The sequence below is a fragment of the Vanacampus margaritifer genome, chromosome 2 (genome assembly GCF_051991255.1).
Source record: "Vanacampus margaritifer isolate UIUO_Vmar chromosome 2, RoL_Vmar_1.0, whole genome shotgun sequence".
Taxonomy (NCBI): Eukaryota; Metazoa; Chordata; class Actinopteri; order Syngnathiformes; family Syngnathidae; genus Vanacampus; species Vanacampus margaritifer.
In genome coordinates, this window is record NC_135433.1 from 34969440 (window position 1) to 34989242 (window position 19803).

The following is a 19803-nucleotide window of genomic DNA, read 5'->3' on the forward strand; positions in this document are numbered from 1 at the left end:
ACATAGGAATATATGGCCAAACAAATGGGAATTTAGACAACCAGACAGATCGGGTTCTGTTGCTCCATTTGGAACGACTGCAGTGTTTCTAGGCGGCGCGGTGCTGAAAAATGCCTTCTTGTTCTCAGCGCTGCTCATTATTGCAGCAAATTGCTTTTCCGCACGGCTTGCTCCTCAGTAGAATGCATAAAACTTGGGTCTGAACTTGTGAAATATAAATGTTGACAATAATTCCACATGCATAGTGTATATGTACAAAGTTTAGAAAATTGGTTGATACACCTGCTTTTCTAACAACCATTTGACCTTTACTGCGTGTGCAAAGAGCAAATTGTGTGGGGCTGCTTTGCTACATCTGACACTGGGGGTGTCGTTAATCGATGCAGTGTCACATGAAACCCTGAAGACTATCAAGGTATTACAGCTTGCATGTAGTCAGAGCACTACATGGCGTACGTGAATTTTCCCTTTTTCGAACGTGTCAAGAGTTCTTGCAATTTTATTTCGTAGCAGTTATCCGGAATGCTGCATTAACATCCATATAGCACCTCTCTGCTCTGCCAATAAAACAAATAGGGCGTGAAAAAAGTGTACCATGTCATGACAAGACTTCAGTAAAATAAACAGGATGTACTTTTGCCGCTGTGTAGCCAAAAGACACGAGACATTTTATATGAAATCATCCTTCATAGATAATACTGCTCTAAAAAAATGCCCCCAAGTAGGATGACTCGTACTTTTCAAATCAATAGGTACAATAAATTACTAGATACTAGAAAAAATACTATTGCTAAAAATAGGCTACTATTTGAGGAACAGTGTTGCCACAGTTACCTTGAAAAAGTAACTTAACCGATTACTTCATTTTAAAAGTAACTTAGCTACTTTACTGATAAAAGTTACTTTATTAGTTGCTCACAGCTAGGGCTGCTCAATTATGAAGAAAATATTCGTCACGATTAATTTGGTAATAATTGAAATCACGATTAGGGCGATCATTTGTTTTTTGGTGCAAACAAGAAAATGTTTAAACGTAAAAAAATATTAAGACAAATATATTTCTTTGAAACACTAATTTTGCAAGTTTCTTTTGGACCAAACCAAATTTATTAAATTATTTATTTACATTTTTTTTAATGCAAATGTATACATTTAAACAACTCAAAATTAGTATTAATAATCTTTTTCATTTTTGTTTACGACTATGCCAATTTTGTAATTGTGGAGTGTAATAATTGAAATTGTAATTGAATTTCGATCAATTGCACAGCCTTTTCAGCAGGGGCCGACAATTCCACTTAAAAAAAAAAAAGACAACTTGATTTGCCAAAGGATAAGGTTTTTAATAAAAAAGTCAAATAAACAACTTTACCTGTCACAAACTCAGCAAAGGGACTGTATTTTTCCAGCTCGAAACCGTGACCGTCATTAGTTATGTGTGCTGAAAACGTGACGTCCCTCCCCCCCAGACAATCGGGCGTAGATAACCTCATCCATAATGCTTCACGGTTTCAAAGAAATAAAATAAAAAATCTTTTATGATCCAAAATGTTGTTTTTGTGTGCCCATTGGTTAATACGAGGGTGTGTCAAGGGTGTTTCTCTTTTATCTCAATATTTGCTAACTATCATTCCAATATACAGTATGCTCATTCCATTCTATTAGTTCACCACTAGATCTCATTAACTTCTACCCACTGTCTCTCTAATTAGACAACAATAGTAGAAATAGTAATGTGTTAGATACCTTCTGGTAGTTTAGTTCTTCAAAATGGCCGCTAAGTAATGTGTTACTGGCATCACTGTTGAGGAATCACCATAAATTGTGTAGAAGAAAAAATCCCAAAAGAAGTGTGCAGGATGGTTCACCAAGATTACAGACTACAAAGTATGTTGAAGTGTTATTATTTGCGTTTGAGACCGTATTCTCGTTAATACAAGCCAGTACAGCCTTATTTTCCGGATAGCGCCCGAGTCGATAGTTGGTCTTGATCAAAAAAAAATTGAACAAACAACTGGCCTGCTACCTCATGGTCGACCTACATTTGGAAGACAAGGTGGACCCCGGGGAAACAGGATCACAAGGATGAGCCGTTGGTAATGCTGCTCCAATTGTTCTATTAAGACGGAAACAGGCTAAGCCAGTGAATGTTAAATGAGATAATGGGAGAGGAGATTTACGCCACATGGTGGTTTCTTTCATCCTGTGGCTCCAAGAATCAGTCATAAGATGGGTCACTTTTGTGCTTTGTACTTGCAATGATGAAAGTTGCTTTGTATTGGAGATGGTTAAAATGGAGAATCAGTATAGTCTAAGCCACATTAAGATTTGTAAAAGTGTGCAGTGACTTATCTCCACATTTGAAGCACCTTAATGTTGCCCTATCAGTGTTTTTAGACTGTTGATTAAATGTCAACGTGTGATCTATATGTTAACGCGCTAAGGGACTTTGAATGTAAATTAGCTGTATGCTAACTTTGGCACATTTGCGCAGGTATTGTACCAGTGTTCAACAAATCAATTGAAAACTAAATAAAACCCAACTATATTGAAGCAATGCGCACAAAACCTTGGTGGATTGAATTGTTTGTGAGCTTTGAATTCATTAATGCCATTAATTCATTCACTGCCATTGACGGCTATAGACAGAAATAATTCAAATGAATTATTTGTATTAGTTTAAAATTTTTAACACTTTTATCAACAAGAGTATGAAATCCTATATATTTTTTTGTACATTTAGAACAGATATACAATTCATGACGAATAATGAGTTAACTATTGAAGTCATGCGATTAATTAAAATTAAAAAATTGTTAATTGCCTGACGCGATTTAAAAGAATAGAAAAGATTACCAAAAATTAGGGCCGTCAGGCGATTACATTTTTTTTCACATGACTTTACTAGTTAACTCACGATTAATCACAAATGTTATATTTGTTCTAAATGTACAATAAAAAAATTCTAGGTTTTGATACTCTTGTTAACAAGTGGGAAAATATGTCAAACTAATAGAAATAGCTCAAATTAATTTTTGACGTCTATAACCGTCAATGGCAGTGAATGAGTTAATGAATGAGTTTTTGTCGCAGGCCACATTGAAGTTGAGGGACCGTTAGGACTGTCAAACCATATAACTGTATTTACGCATCATCATCTTATTACATACGAATAAATTGAGTTTTGCAAGGCAAATAGCTTTTTTTTAACTGTTTACGGTTACAATTTTGTTTTGTAACCATAAAATGCCTGTAATTGTCAACATTTTAAAAAATGAAGAAAATGTGCTGCACGCTTCAGTACAGATTGGAGCAAAAAGGCGTACCAATGAAAATAGCTTGGTCTCCTACTCAAATGGTGGCCGTAGTTGTTCTTGGAAAGTAGCTTTCCCCCCCCCCACTTGTATGAGTTAAAACATTCCCTGTTGTTAAATATGTTCTGATTTTGACAGTTTGAACTGTGCACATCCATCCATATCTGTCTACATATAGCCGTTCAGGGTCGCCGGTCGCCGAAGCCTTTCCCAGCTGACTTCAGGCAGGCTAATAGACTGGACTGGATTGGTCGACAGTCAATCAAAAGGTACAGTCAGACGCACATCGTTTCAGGCTTCACATTCTGCATGAAAGTCAGGTCATTTGAAGTGCTGCGCATCAGTCATTTGATTCATACAATATACCGCTTCTGAATAAATTCCAGATTCTACTGTATTCCCAAATAAATAAACTCAACTCATAGTGACTGCAGCGTTCAAGTAACTTCTGTCTCAGCAGCGTTACACTTAATTATTCACAGATTATGTATCAAGGATTCGTGTTACATTTCTGATTAACAACAAAGCTGCTTTTCAAAGTACTACTTAAAGCTGGGAATGTTTGTTTTCCCCCATAACATCTGCACATTCGAGTGAGTTGAGTTCCGTTTTATGTAACTCTCATGATAAGACACACTGAGTCCATGTGCCCCCCGCCCCCCCAGACGGCAACAATAGACCATCTGTTTGCCCCTTACTTTCATATCACCCTCTTGCCTCTCTCTACAAAACACACTCAATAATTGCTCCCTAATTAGTAAACCTGCCTCTGATAGGAATGCTAAAGTTCGGCATCTTGATATTTCATTTTCTGCCAAGAATGTCACTTTGTGCCACTCCTGTACAAAGCCAGTGGCGGCCCAAGACTTTTGCACATTTAATGTACCCAGTGGTTTAAAGTAATGAAGTACAAATACTTTGTAAAGTTATCAGGCATCTTGCGTATTTTTTTTCTTCTTCTGATAGCGTTTTACTTTTTTCGTGCGGCATTTGAAAACTGATGTGAGTACTTTTGACTCCTTATGTTATCAAAATAGCCTCATTCCTTTTTCAGTTCAGTAGATGTCATGATGTAAAACCGATGACAATAGAGAGGAAATGTTGCTGTTCACATCGGTTTAATCTGGGAAAAAAAAAACGTTTTTTTTTTGTTTTTTTTAAGATAAGCGATATTATTCACTAATTCAGCATTTTTTTGTTGGCAAATCTATGGGAGCACATTGTTTTGATGGCATTAATGTCTCAGGCAACGCTCCTTAGCTTTTTTCAGTCAAGCCAGGCCCGGAGTGGCCCATCAGTAGTATCTGGAAGTTTCTCGGTGGGCTGGGCCGGGCCCGGCCGGTGTAAGGGTTACCGGGGGCCATTATACCAGGCTGCAGTAAAATCAGTTTTGGTAGTTGCAGCTGTGATCTCTCCTCAACTCAACTTAATTTTTAGAGTGCTTTAAAACAACCATTTCTGCAATCAAAGTAGGGATACACAGAAATGAAAATCTTTTGGCCGAAACCAAAAATAAGAAACGCTTAGCCGAAAACCAAAACGCCGGGAAAAAAAATCATCAAATATCAAACAAGTATCAAAAAAGAAGAAGCAATGTTTAATATAAATCAAATTCACCATTACCTACAGTCCACTCCACATTTTCGACACGTATTACTACCGTAACGATTGAGAAATAAATGAGCTGGATGAATGAGAAAACTGGATGAATGAGAATAACCACAAGCATACACACGCACACACACACACACACTTATGGGGTTAATATCATGCCAAAACCCCACAAACGCACAGAACGTGATTTACTCACACCCAGCAATTCACAAACTCGGTGTGTTTTGCAAATACAAAACATCATTCACAAACCAATGCATTTTGTTTTGCACATAAGGACTGTAGCTATCAAACAAATACATCCTGCTCCAGAAACAAATACAGCATGTTTTACACATACAAAGAAACATTTCTTCAATTACCAAAAAATATCCGCGACTTTTGCCACTAATATTCCGCAGAGCGCTGGCAGATTCGCAAACAAATGCCACTAAACCTTCCAGGAGGGGGCGCTGTTGAATGAGTTTAAGGCCACCAAGACTTCCCCTTCCATCTTTTTTCCGCCAAGCCAACAGGAGAACTGCATTTGCGTTTGATTTTTAACCAGCAACGACTAGAAACTCGCCTGTTGGCTGCTCGTTGTGAGAAACTTTGGTATCCGTGGTGTCCGTGTCTTTGTGCCATTGCCGTTATTCCTCGCCGCTGATTTGAATAGCATCGACCGGGTTAGCCTCAAGACGCTAGCTTCGGCTGCTGCTCGTGAATTAACAGTGACTTATTACATCACTGGAGCTAGCGATTTTAAAATATCTAATATTTATGTTGCCGTAACGCGGCAGCGTATATTGATCTCTCACATAGTGAAACGCCACCGAGGCGGAACGCTCACCTGGCGTTTGCCGTTTAATTCAGACATACGCTGGCTTGCAGCAGTTTTTTTTTTCTGGAGAGCTCAGTATTGTTCATTCGGTAATTTTACCGATTTGACATGTCATCATCATTGCTCTCTCTTTTTTTTTTTTTTATACATATTTTTTTATTTTTTATTTTTTTATTTTGTATGTGGGTGAGTGTGTGTATGTGTGTATTCATCAGTTCACCTAAAACCTATTAAAAAATCCCATACCGTTCACCTAAACCGAACACTTCGGAACCCAGTTTTTTTTAACAACATCCTATTTTAGCCATATTTTTTCGGATGCAATTTTATTTCAGCCAAATATTTTCGGTGGCTGGAAATTCGGTGCACCAAAGTGCTTGTCCATGGAGTCAGAATCAGTCATACAATAACAAGGACAGTTCAAAAGGCAAAGGAGAGAGTTTTTAAAATGTACAGAAAGGGGGCTTGCCTATAATTTAATGGGAGATCATTCCAAAGGGAGGGACCAGCAACGGAAAAGGCTCGATCCCCTATTGAGCCTCCGCTTAGTCCACAATACTTCCAGTAGCGTCTGGTCCGCTGACCTGAGGCGCCGTGCAGGCGTGTAGGGACGGAGGAGCTCGGTGTTGTACAGTCTTGGCAAGATTAAAGATTTGAAAGCAAATAAAAGAAAATAATCTTCAAAAGAAGTCTGAAGTGTACAGGGAGCCAGTGAAGCGAGTTTTATGCTCCCTCATACGAGCTCCAGTTTGGAGGCGAGGAATAGCATTTCGGACCAACTTTGAGGGAGAGCTGGCTGACCCCAAAATAAAGTACATTATCCAGCCGAGATGTGATGAAAGCATGGGTTACTGTTTCTAAGTGTTGTTGAGAAAGGAGAGGCTTGACCTTGGCCAGCTGCCTAAAATGAAATTTAACAACAGCACCAAGTTGTCGGTCCAATTTAAAATCACTGTCCAATTTAAAACCCAAGCTGGAGACTGTTGGCTTTAGATAAGACACTTGGGGGCCCAAGTAAAGTGGAAGAAATTCTAAACTATTAAGACTCTTCCTAGAGCTTGCTGCCTGTCTCAACTGAGCAATCGGGAGAGAAGGGTGACTTCAAGGAGATGACCAAGAACCCGATGGGTAATCTGTCAGAGCTCCAGCGGTTCTTTGCAGAGAGGAAAACCTTCCAGAAGGGCACTCCATCAATCTGGCCTGTACTGTTTGGTGGCGTTAATTTTATCTGACATTTTTAAATTTAGTCTCAGTTTTAGTCTCATTTCAGTCACGCTATTTAGTTTATATATCAGTTAGTCAACCTCATCTTGTTTTTCTTTAGTAAGTAAATTACGTTAGTGGTCAGATTAACATTATTGTTGGAACGTTATAGCCGTGGATTAATGTTAAATTATAACTATAATTTCCTTTTTTTTTTCTTTTTTTTTTTTACTTTTCACCGTGAATCCACCTCTTGTCTGGCCCATATGTTTGTGCATGTTGCACTTGCTAGCTGCAGATTTGAAAGGGGGCGTGTCACTGTGTGTCACAAAACAGATTAGCAGAGACAAGATTTTTTTTTAAATCATATAATGTTTGTCTCGTTTTTGTTAATTACTAAAATGTCCATAGATTTTAGTCCAGTTTTTTATTAAGTGAAGTATGTTTTTGTGATGCCCCGTTTTCAGTAGTCAACGCAAATCAATACTGATGTATCCCAGTTATTGTTTATTAATGAGGGTTTTAGTCTAGTCTAGTTTTAGTCCGGTTTAGTTTTCGTTGACGAAATTAACTAATTTGCTCCCAAAAACGTATAAATACATTCTATTTTAAATATTACCATGCTCCCAAAGACGTATTTATGTTGTTTTTTTTATGGTAGAGCTTTGATGCAGCCACTGAACTGAAGAGAATGGTTGAAGCAATGGTAGTTATTACAAAAATGGCCAGCAGGTGGCAGCAGAGTATAAGAGATCAACCAGGGCCATGTTGCAACCCCCCCCCCCACAGTGTTTTAAACAAATTTGTGACTAACGATGAAACTTAGCTATATTCTAATGCTAATTGCTGCAAAACTGAAACAGATAGAAATATACTTTTTTTCCTGATGAAAGAAGAGAATCTAATCTTTCTTTTGATCCACGTTTTTTTAACAATAGAACACAATATTCTGTGAGCCTTGCAAAATCAGCCAAAATCCAGTAAAACAGCCGGGAGTGAGGAGGGTTGCTTCAGTAAAAATGGCTGGGATAAATGAGTTAACAATAAGGCACATGACAACCCACCTGGATTTTGCCTAAAGGAGAACTTTCTCCATGAAAAAGAATATTCTCTGGTCTGACGAGACAATGATTGAAGTCTCTCCCATGAATGCCAGGCTTTCAAAATTGTGCCTGATGGTTTGCATTGCTTTTGACCGGCGGCTGTTTCTTCTACTTGTCCATGTGGAAATGTAACATTATTACATTATGTTTTTAATGTTACTAAAATATTTTAAGGTTGCTTCACATCACTTGCTTACAGCACTCTTGGTTTAGATACATTTTTATTTCGTTACAAGTGGATATGAAAAGGCCTCTGCCACAACAGGCTGTGTTTAGTGACTTAAAAATCCAAAATAATAAACCATGCAGTTAGAAAGATTATGCCAACGAAATAAATGAATAATATATAAATAAATAAATAACTAACAAACCATAAACACAGTAAATCTATTACAGTTGAGATGTTCTGACGGAGATTCAAACCTGGATCTCCTGACTGCATGGCAGACATGCTATCCACTCTTCCTCTTTGTGATTGTCAATATTATTATAGAGCGTTGTTATATAAGGCATAGAAAGTCAACACACATGTTCATTATATTCGTTGCTAAAGGAATTTTTACATTTGGTGTAAGCAAAAATAATCTGTTCTCTGTTCTTTCAATTAGAAAATAAATATTTTAGAGGAACTGACATTATTACTAGTGCTGTCAAAATCAAAGCATTAATTAATTAATTAGTCACCAAAAATTATCGCATTAATGCAGATTAAGCACACTATTAATTTTGACTGCAGATTATCCTTTATCTGACAGCGGATGGTTACGTTAAAGGTAGCACACGTGTTTGAGTAATAAACATAACTACATGCGTTAAAGAAAAGCATTTAATAAATGTTTGCGTAGGACTTTCAGAATATTCTTTCATGTCAAACAATTGGGGTCATTTTCCCCTCATTTAAAATTATGCAAGTAATTAACTGCTTAGAAAAAGAGGAGGAGGAGTTTGTGCTGTAGATCAAAACATGTTGAAGACGTCCTCATAACATAAAATGTCGAAAGAATTAATACATAACAGGTGCTCTTTAAATTAATTAATTAAAAAATGTTGGAAAAAAAGCCTTTTTAATTAAGTGATTAATCAAAATTCTAAGATGTAACTTTTTTTTAATTGTTTGACAGCTCAAATTATTACTGTTTGACTGCATCAACAGTGCATCTTTTGATTGGCAGCGTCATGTGACTCTGGTTAAAACATGCACCAGGTCATTAATACACAGAAGTGGAGAACAGCAGTTTGTCATTTTTCCCCTCGTGATTTTCTTCTAAAGGTTTTAAAGTGATGATAGTGGGGAAACACAATCCTCTTTGTGTTTTCCGCTGGGGTTAGCGTCCAAAAAATACCCGCAATAAATGAAATTCGCCAAGTAGATAGCTTTTTGTTTTACATTTATTATAAATGTTTTAAGGCTCTAAAACCCCTCACTACACAGTTTATATACTTTTCTCATCGATGCATTTGCATGTTTTTCACATTTCTCTCTTGTTTAAACATTCTCAATGTTCAAAACTTCATACATTTTATAAAATAGGTGCATTACTGTAAAGAAAAAACGCAAAAGGTGAACCGCGATATAGCGAGGTAACACTGTACATCAAATTTTGTGGGACAGAACTTTAATAGCATGATCGTTTGTCAGCATGCGCAACTGCCTGTCAGATATCAGTTAACTGATTTCAGAAGTTTCATCTATGAACACGAGCATCATACACTAAGCACGGCAATTTGAGTCTTATTCCTGTCATGGGCTGTTCAAATGAGTTATGCCACAGCATTGCGCCCCAAATTACAATGCATGTAAAATGGCCTCCATAATTATTGGCACCCCTGGTAGAGTTAAAATAAAACAACATTTTTATTTGCAGAAGCATACTCTCATACTGAAAATGTAGAAATGGTGATTACACAGAGGATGTTATGGTTGTGCTTTTTTTTTTTTTTTTCAGTCTCTGATTGAGTAGACGGGCATGTCCTCCTGTGCCGCACCTGTTTCTCATTCCCAAATTAACGCTTTATAAGGACTGGACCTGCTGACACTCCTCGTCGGAGTATTGACCTTGCGACGTCCTCGACCAAGAGCTTTATTCTAACTTCATGTTCCAAATTCCCATCTCTAAGTTCTAACTTCGTTTCTTGTTTGTCACGTGAGTCTTTTGACACGCAGTTTTATGTTGTTGTTTCCTCGGCTTATTGCCTAAGTGCTTGTTAACCACGCTTTTTTTGCTCCGTAGTTTTGTGTTCCCTCAGCTTTACGCTTGAGTGATTGGTATTCATGTGTTGTTTTTCCCACGTCGCTTTTAATTTGTCCGCTTTGTATAGCTCGTTTTGCATTTTGATTTTTCTTATTCGCGTTTCAACAGCCCTCGGGTGTTTTTTTATTTTCCTTGCGTACCTTGCAAGTGACTTTTGTTAACCGTTTTTCTCCTGGCTTCGTCCAGCGCTTTGTGTCGTAGAATTCCGTTGTGTACTATTACATTTGTCGATCCACACCCTTTGTGTCTCTGTGTTTGTGGGATCCACTATCCGGTTATTCCGGAAATCGTTACAGAGGAATGGTCGAAGATCCCTCTTTCTGTGTTCTCCCATCATTTGAAACATTATAGGAGAAGATTAGGTGCTGTTGTACAAAGTATTAATATCAGGCGTGCTAATAATTGTGGCACACATGAGTTGATGTAAAACAATTGTTTCTTTTTAATGTGGGATCTCCCCCGTGATTAAATGCAATTGAATTAAGGCTAGATTTTGGTCCTTACAACGCATCTTAAGGGTGCCATTAATATTGCAGGATAATACTAACATTAAATAAACATTTGAGTTTTTATGGGGAATATTTTGTCCTGTGTTGTTTTTCCTGCCTGTTCAGATCACTGATATCAATTAGAATTAGAATTAAAAGTTAATTCCGGATTCCACATTATAAAGTTACTTTTCCAACTCACTGTTTCCTGCCATGTGACAGAACAAGTTGTTACAAATGATAAAATATTCTTATGCAAGACACCACATCATGCTGCTAAATAAATAAAATAAAAATATGGCTTTTTGGAACCGATTTAATGGCCTTTATCATCATCCCGTAAGGGAACCTGTGGATAATTTCTTTTGTGGTACTTCTGGGCTCTTTTGATGGGAAATTTAAAAGAGGTGGATAACATGAATGGCAACAATTTTCCAAATATGGCCACGTCCTGGGAGGTTAGCTTACATTCCCTCCCATAGATGTTATGTTTCTGAAGCTACGAGAACATCAAGTTGCTTGGAGATGGTGCTTTAACGTGCTTGTTTGTCATTTTTCGCATCCTATGCGCCATGTTTAGTGAAGTACACATGTTGTCAAACTGCACAGTGACCACTTGCTTATTGTTAAAGAGACCGAGTGACTGCTTACAAGTTTGACGACACATCTTGGTTGAACATGCCCATGTGGTTAAATTATTCTTTTCTAGGGATACCATCATTTTTGTCCAGGTCTGTTTCGAATTAGTATTATTATTATTTTTGGTCGAGCCACAATACCAAAGCAATGTCGGATTTTCACCGGTTAGTATTCCATAAACTTTTGCTTATTTGACAGATTCGAGTAACAGGGGGTATCAACAATTCTGTCCATGTGTGTGGAAAGACAGACAGTCGAGTAGCCTACAATAAGAGTCTTCTTCCTCAACCAAACGAGAGTCACATGTCTTCTGGAAGCATGACTTCAAATGCCACAGTAATCTGCTGAGGGAACAATTCTTGCCTTGTAGCTGCAAGGGTGAGAGGCTAACCATAATCTATTCCCCACAGGTGCCATCTGAGACACACACACACAAATCTCAGAAAAGGGTACTATGAATTAGTACAGCTACTGTTCAAGACCATCTCGATTAATTGATAATATCACCCTTTTTTTGTCCTTTTTCCATTTATTTTGTATTAACGCCGCAAAAGAAGTTGTGAAACTGAATGGCACAAAAAAAAAAATCATAAAAAAGGTTGTTAAGAGATCAGAGAGACAAAGCGACTCCTCTTCATCTTTCTCTTAAAAGGCCTTTCATTCCCATGCATACAAACCCTGAGAATGATGGACTTGTTCACTTTTCAAAAGAGATCCCAACACACAATTGTATCCAGAGCCGAGCTGTTTGATGCCTCTGTTAAAACACATGCGCCAGCAACATATGGTGACAAGCTCGGACATTTTCAATTATTTCAATTGTTGGTATTTGTTCAAAGGGTGTACAAATGTACCAAATAAGCAGATGTGCCGTAAACACATGTACTGCCCTCTGTAGCCCATGCTGGTTTTAATTTACATTTTATTGGGATGATTTACACACGCACATATAAACTTGCTCCCATTAAGAAAAAATCTGTAATGAGAAGCATGTTAAATGTCAAGGCCCAATTCCGATGTTTAATCTACTTTTAATACTTTTTTTTTTTTTTACATTCCTCTCTTCCCATCTTCTCTGGTAAATTCTGCGTGTCATATCTTCATGACAGGTGCAAAAAACAATTATATTCTGGAATATATACTGAACATGTTGCAGTCGCAAAACATTTTCTGTCCCACACACAAACTTGATTACACAAACATGAAAGAAATTTCTTTTCAAATTCCTAGATTTAAAACCGGACCACTTCCAAAACGAAAAATATGTTCTTTTAAAAAAAAGGAACTCACATGAAGATGTTTTGCCTCGAGGAAATTGTTGGAAGCAGTTGCTGCTCCTCCAGGAATCTGGAATTCTGAATGGGGAAACATAAAGCCACATTTGGTTTGCATTTAATACAGCTGTAGCCAGGTTCATCTAAAAAAAAAACAAAAAAAAAAACAACTATGGGTAAAAAATGGACCGATCCTCTACTTGTGTCAATTTGGGTAAAAAAAAAAAAAAAGAAAGAAAAAAAAATAGGTCATTTTATATAAAACAACCCAGATAGTTGGGTCAAATTGACCCATAAAGTGAATCGGTCCATTTTTTTATCCATAATTGGGTGGGTTACTGACCCAACTGTTTTTAGACTGTGGTAATGATTCATTAAAACCATGATATATGTACACATACAGTTCATTACCTTAAGCAAAGTCTTGTCATATAATCTACCAAAATCTGATTGCAATAGTCATGCTCGTATGCATGGCACACTCAAGACACAAAACTATTTTTTTATACATGAACATTAAGTCAGCCAAGCCCCCCAAACCTCCAAATTTACCAGTCAAAAGTCCGCTTCACCAAATTGATCTCCCTTAATTGAGTTATGCAACAACTAAACATTCCATCTTTGCCACAGCTTTTAGATCATAGCCATGCTGTGGTTTCTGCTGTGTTGTAGCTATTTTGTAAGGCCCAGCCATGACAAAAAGCGCAATGTTTTTATGTGGAACGAACAGCCGCAGCCGCAGGGACCATTGCAGATGCACACGCGCTCTCTTGGCAGCATCCTCACTGTTGTACTTTGTCTGCTCACATGACAGGTGATAACATAGCTTGTCATCTGCGGTACATTTCAGCAGCAACAGCATGTTGAGTGCTAACGTAGGGATACTTTACTAATTTTGCCATTTTCAGCAGTAAAAAGCTAACATTTTGTCTATCATGAATTTGATAAGGTCAATATTCATATTTTTCATGTTAATTAATAGGGGAGTGCCCAAAAAAATCGATTATCATTTAGTACGGTTTAGAATTGATTTTAAATGTCCCAAAATTGATTTTATTTAAATTATTTCATACTGTCTTGCCTTTGTCTGTGTGTGCCTTTATTTGGAGCGCTGTTCATGTTGTACCTGGTTTGGCCACTGAGAGGCAGTGTGGTTCCACGCGGTCTGATATACTGTTAAGTTGTAGCCACATTAGAGAGTAGAAGGAAAAAGTCACGGTCAAGTTATTCCAATAAAAAAAATTTGGGACAGTGTGGAGCCGTTCTTTTAAGTGATAAAAGTGCCGCGAGAACCGCGCTAATTAGCATTAGCGAGTCAGACTGGAGGAGATCATTACAATTCCTTGCACATCTATAGATTGAAGCAAACATCATTGTCAATCAAATCATTTTGAATCAAAAATCGTTCTTAATCGAAAATCGCTTCTTATGAAAATCACCAACACTTTTAAACCTATAGGTAGTGTAGGCGTTCTGAAATTAAAGATTTTAGAGGCATGTTTTGCCAGGCGCTTTAGGCTTTAATGGGTTAAAAAGGCATTTTGCAACTTGCTGTTGACTGAAAATGACATTACGTGTTAAGGGCTCAGGTAACAACCAATCACGGCTCAAGTTGTAAACGTTAGGTGAGCGTTGGATTCAAAGTCATCTGTTGTGTGAAAAACACAGGTTACAGTTTTGTTTACATCATGTTCAAACTGATGTGTGTTACTAACAAGTGTTTAGACCTTACAATCCTTATAACATTCTTCAATTAAAAAAGGGATGACTCTTTTATTTTTTATTACTCAGATTTTTAGATTTCAGCTGTAATGCAATGTAATGTAATTGTAATGTAATAACAAGAGCCAGTTCTCTGAAATTATATAACATTTTAATAAGATGTTGTAAAATCTAACTAAGTTTAATGTTTTCAGTTTTTCATGATGAACGAGATTAGCAATGAAAAAGCATTTTGTGTGTTTAAATATGCTGATAGTGGCAAACTGACTTTCTTTCTTCATGTTTCCATTTCTTTTACAGTTCTAAATATTACAGCAAAACATGCAGCAATTGAATTTCTCAATGAGACTTTGGAGGAGGACCATGAAGACAAATACTGGTGGTTCCACATTGGAAAAGCATCGATAACAAGTAAAGCTGTGGGGTCTTTTGTTTTCCAGATTTCTTTTCCTGCCTGGCCTCATGGACTTAATGCTGTTGCTGCAGTAGATTGTGATGCCGTCACCCTTGCCCTGTGGAGGTTGGCACTGATTTTGCTGATTGTTGTCTTTGGATGTTTCATAACAGTACTCCATGTTTCGCTCATCAACTGCTGTCGATACCATTGGCCGATCTGTTCGATGTCTGTTGCTTAGTACGCCAGGAGTTTCTTTCTTTTATAGGACAATTGTTGTATTGGCCTCTAACTCTCAGCTTCAAAAAGGTTTGTGTTTCCCGTAGACAGCTGTATGTTTTTCATGTTTGCTTAACAGTGTCATGATTTGGGTCAGCTGCTCTGTTTCCTTTTCAGGCACTGGAGAAACAGCTGGTGGGCGGAGCCCGGCCATACACACCTGCTGCCCATCATTCAATCAGGCCTGGATAAAAGCCTGACGAACACAGCAAGGAGTGTCGGGTGATTACTCCGAGACGCCGCTCTCCTAACCCGACTGGATTCGTGCCTACAAGAATTTCTCCTGCTGCCCATGACTTACCTTTTTGCCGCCACTGTGCGTGATTTTGTTTTTGTTTGTTATCCGCCTAGGAGCGTGAGTTTGTGTTTACTTTTGTCCGCCTGTGTGCGTGATTTTGTGTTTACGTTTGTTGGTCAATTAAACCGAAGTTATCCGCCTCCCTGCCGTGGCTCTCCTACCTAGTGATGTGCCCAACTGTGCCGAGGCGCTGATGCGTGTGCCGAGTAAACCGGAAAAAAAATCTGCAAAGCCCGCATCGAGGCATGTGTTGGTTACGCGTTGGTTCAAAAGCCTCGGAACGCTTGTGGCCACGCCCGAAGCCTCGGAACGCGCGCTGCTACGTCCAAAGCGTCGCGAGACGGGCTTCCTACAGTACGTCATCGCCAACACATAGTTTCACGGGTGATTCGACATAAAATGGCGCACCGAGACGACAATGAGCTCACAGGTGACACTGACACAACTCGCATCTTCAAACCTCAATTCAATCGGATTCGTTTTGCAATGTCCAGTCCACAACAAAAAAGAAGAGAACATCCCCTGTCTGGGATCATTTTGAGCAGATCTCTCCTAAAAAGGTACAAATTATAATAACCAGTGTGAATATATATTGTAAATTATTGTGACAACACAGTGTATCCCTCGTTTTAATGTCTTTCTTCTACTTAAAAGGTGAAGTGTAAACTTTGTTCTAAAGAACTTTGGTACCAAGAGAACACTCTTGAGCCCCAATAAACCACAAGAGGCTGAGAGGAGGCTCACAGCTGAATGTGCGACAGTGATCCGGCACAGGGCATCTTCCTCCTCCTCCTCCGCCAACCCATCATCTTCATCAACACAACCGGACACGTCAGAAGCTTCCCAGCCTGTGGAGCAAGGTAATATTCGATACATTCTTCTTTTTTTCCCCTTTTTCTTCTTCTCTAGAAAAATAAAAAATATTCGATACATTCTAATGGTGTTAATTAAGCAATAGGAAATGAGCGGCAGTGCATTATTGTGGGATAAGGCATTCTTTTGCTCCCATCTCTACGATGGGCAGCCAGAACTGCCTGTAGGCTGTTAGTCTGTTTGTTGTGTCTTAGGTGACAAACTGTGGCGGTGATTGGACCACACAGTCATGCAGAGGAGGACCCAGAGTGAGACCGCAGATGCGACTGTGGAGGTCCACACTTACCTGGGGGAACCCAACATAAGCAGGATGTCAAACCCCCTGGACTACTGGGAGCTGCACAAACATGTTTACCCAAACCGCTACAAACTAGCAATAACCTTTCTCTGTACCCCGACCTCATCCGTCCGTCCCTTGCGAAAGAATATTTTCAAAAGCAGGAGAAATCCTATGTAAAAGAAGAAACCGTTTGAAGCCCAAAACTTTGGAAATGCTAGTTTTCCTAAATAAAAATGAATGAAATGTGTTCCTTGTTTATATGTCAATGTCTAAAAAACAAATAGAGCAATCATTCTTTCAAGTACCACACGCACATTCATTCACATCACAACTCCCTGCCCTTTTGACCCCATCAAATCTATGGTATCATTTTAATCACTCTGTCTGTCATGACATTTATTGTCCACATGATGGCGCAATAGAGCAAATGAAGCCTCATGATGCTTCGGCCCAGGAGCGAAGCATTTGGATGGAAGGCCTCATTGCTTCATGATGCTTCATTTTCCCATCACTACTCCTACCTCACTGCATCTGGGTCCTCCCTTCTCAAGCCGTGACAAACAGCAAATGCAGTTTTCACAGGTGAAGCCCAAAGCCCGAAGCAGTCACTCTAAAACAGTGGTGTCCAAACTCGGTCCTCGGGGGCCGGTAGTCCTGCAGGTTTTGGAGGTTTCCCTGCTCCAACGCACCTGTTTCAATCAACAGGATTGTTATCAGGCTTAGTAGAGCTTGCTGATGAGCTTCAGCTGTGTTGGAGGAGAGAAATATCCAAAACCTGCGGGACTACCGGCCCCCGAGGACCGAGTTTGGACACCACTGCTCTAAAAGAAAACACCTGAGCAACTGCAAACGCCCATCAGTCACATTTTCCAACTCTCTTGCTCAATTGAAGTGAGTTGCTTCAAACGAAAGCTGCAATTGTGAACTTTTGTCTCATATTCATCTCTTGATCTAAAACACAGACAATAAAAACGAATAATAATTGACCTTGTCGTTCCAATACTTTTGGAGAGGACTGTAGAACAATGCCCTTGAAGGGCAAACTTGACAAATATCAGGGAAGGAAATCTTGTGTAATGTAAGGTCAAGCAATAGGCTGCTAGCGTGTATTGCATCATTTGATTTGAAGGCAAGTATAGTTACAAATGAGGGGTGGAAAATAGGATCAGTACGTTCCGTCATTGTATATTGTGCTCTGCCACTGTTGCAGTCTAAATGTAATTATACTGTGACATTGTGTTTGCCGGAGGGGGACCCTCTCAACGGCAAATTATTTTAAATAAACAGTGGCCTATGTTAAAGACTTGGTGTAACAGTTTAGCGTTGTTAATTCGTACACCTCTGATTTATTTGGATCTTGAACATTTAATGTGTAGTAGCAAAGAGACAAGAATTGTCTTTACAGCATAGAAGTCAGAGTAACAATTCAGCGTCATGTAAAAACATGTAACAAAAGAAACTCCCCCTTGAAGATTTTCCTAATCCCATATCAGCCTCCTGGAAGGGGAACTCGGAACCTGCCTCCTTAAAAGGAATTTCATGCTCACAAAGAGTCAAATTGTTCATTTCCAGGCATGGGGCGATTTATTGGTCGGACAAAGCTCACCCAAGATCAATAAATCAAAGTGAATTAAAGACAAAAGTAACACATATTTGATAACATGAAATCAATGGAATGAATAGACAAAACAATGCAATCAATATGAATAATAACATTTTCCATTACAATGTCTCCTATGAGGTTAATTTTAAATATCACATGCATTATATGACCCTGAAGGTGAATTTCCCCCAGAATAGAGTAAAAATGACTTCGGGGTCATTTGACTGAGGTTCCGCCATAATGCAGAGAAGTGGGGCAAGGTGGTTTTCTTTATGGGCGAAATGTGTAAAGGAAGCTAAAATGGACATTTTATTTTGTCAATATCCTGAAACTGAGGGAGCATCACGAAGCTTGCTAGCGAACGTACGTGTAACGAAACTAATTGAGTGACGGTCTTTTAAGAATCTGCTTCTAGCCCCAATTGACTCCTTCAGTGAAGAAAGATGGCCATAGTTTCAAACTATGGTCACTTGTCTTCAAGGGGTCAGAAATGACTTTGTCTCCAATGATTAACATTGACGTGTCGTCATTTTTCACAGCATCTCTCTCTCTCTTCCTCCTTTGTCAATAAGACGGGTAATTTTTGGATCGACGCAGCATATGCAAGGGCAGCCATTCGTCTTTCCGTTTCTGTCTGTTGCCGAACGCAGTCCTCGTTGTAACAGGCAATCCACGACGACAACAAAAACGCTTTAAATTGATCAACTTTCAAGTGCTTGGAATCATCTAAGTCTCCATGGCTTTCCATTACTCTTGACTACTGTTTGGTAGCAGGGTAACACCCACCTACCCACAATGCACTGCGTGTTCCGAGATGTGCACTTCGCTTATAGCGGAAGAGAGAAAGTGCATAGCGCAAACAATTGAAATCCACACTATTTGTGTTGCTTATTAAAAGATCTTTATCCAATGGGCATTAAACAAATAGAATCTTTGTGACATTTGTTCCTATTTCAGTTATAAATTGAAGTCATTTTCATGATTTGTTTCTAAATACCGCACTGGATAAAGTGGCTTGGGGGCCCTTGGATAAGTCGGCCCTCGCCCATGAAATAAGCACTGAGTACCCTCATTTCATCTGTGGCTATTCATTGCAATTGTGAGTTATTAGTACTCAAACCGTGGCCCATTTCTAGCACTACTAGAGTGTGCCGTTAGCCATGTAGCTACGCCTACAACTCCCATATAATACATCTTCCGTCAGGTGTCACACCACGTGAGCAAGCCAATAGTATGTTGGACGGCTCCACTGAGAACTGGCCTGCTACTTAGCGACGATTATTTATTAGCCGTTGGTGGGCTGGCTTGGGTCTTTCCAATACTCCACAGCCTCACTCTACGCCAGGGGTGTCAAACTCATATTAGCTCAGGGGCCACATGGAGTAAAAATATATTACCAAAGTGGGCCAGATCGGTAAAATCATGGAGATCCGGACGTTGGCGTTACGCATTCCAAAATGGGTGTTAGCACCGCCATTCAGGCAGGATAGAAAACACGTCCACTACTTTGAGTAAACGGCAAACGCCTTTGACAATAATGCCACAACGACAATGTGCAAAAGAAGGATCGAGCATTCTCCAGGCAACCGAAAACAGCCATAAAAGGAGCAAAAAACAAGATGGAGGAATTGGGATCCTCATCGTGGT

General features: G+C 39.0%; 1 long non-coding RNA gene across 3 annotated transcripts in view; it reads right to left on the minus strand.

Moving 5' to 3' along the window:
- Positions 1–19803, minus strand: part of LOC144042823 (uncharacterized) — a 69613-nt gene that overhangs the window by 8289 nt on the left and 41521 nt on the right. For all 3 annotated transcript variants that reach the window (XR_013290985.1, XR_013290986.1, XR_013290984.1), the window contains one exon: positions 12724–12788. This is a non-coding gene — a long non-coding RNA (uncharacterized LOC144042823). The remainder of the gene's footprint in view (positions 1–12723; positions 12789–19803) is intronic.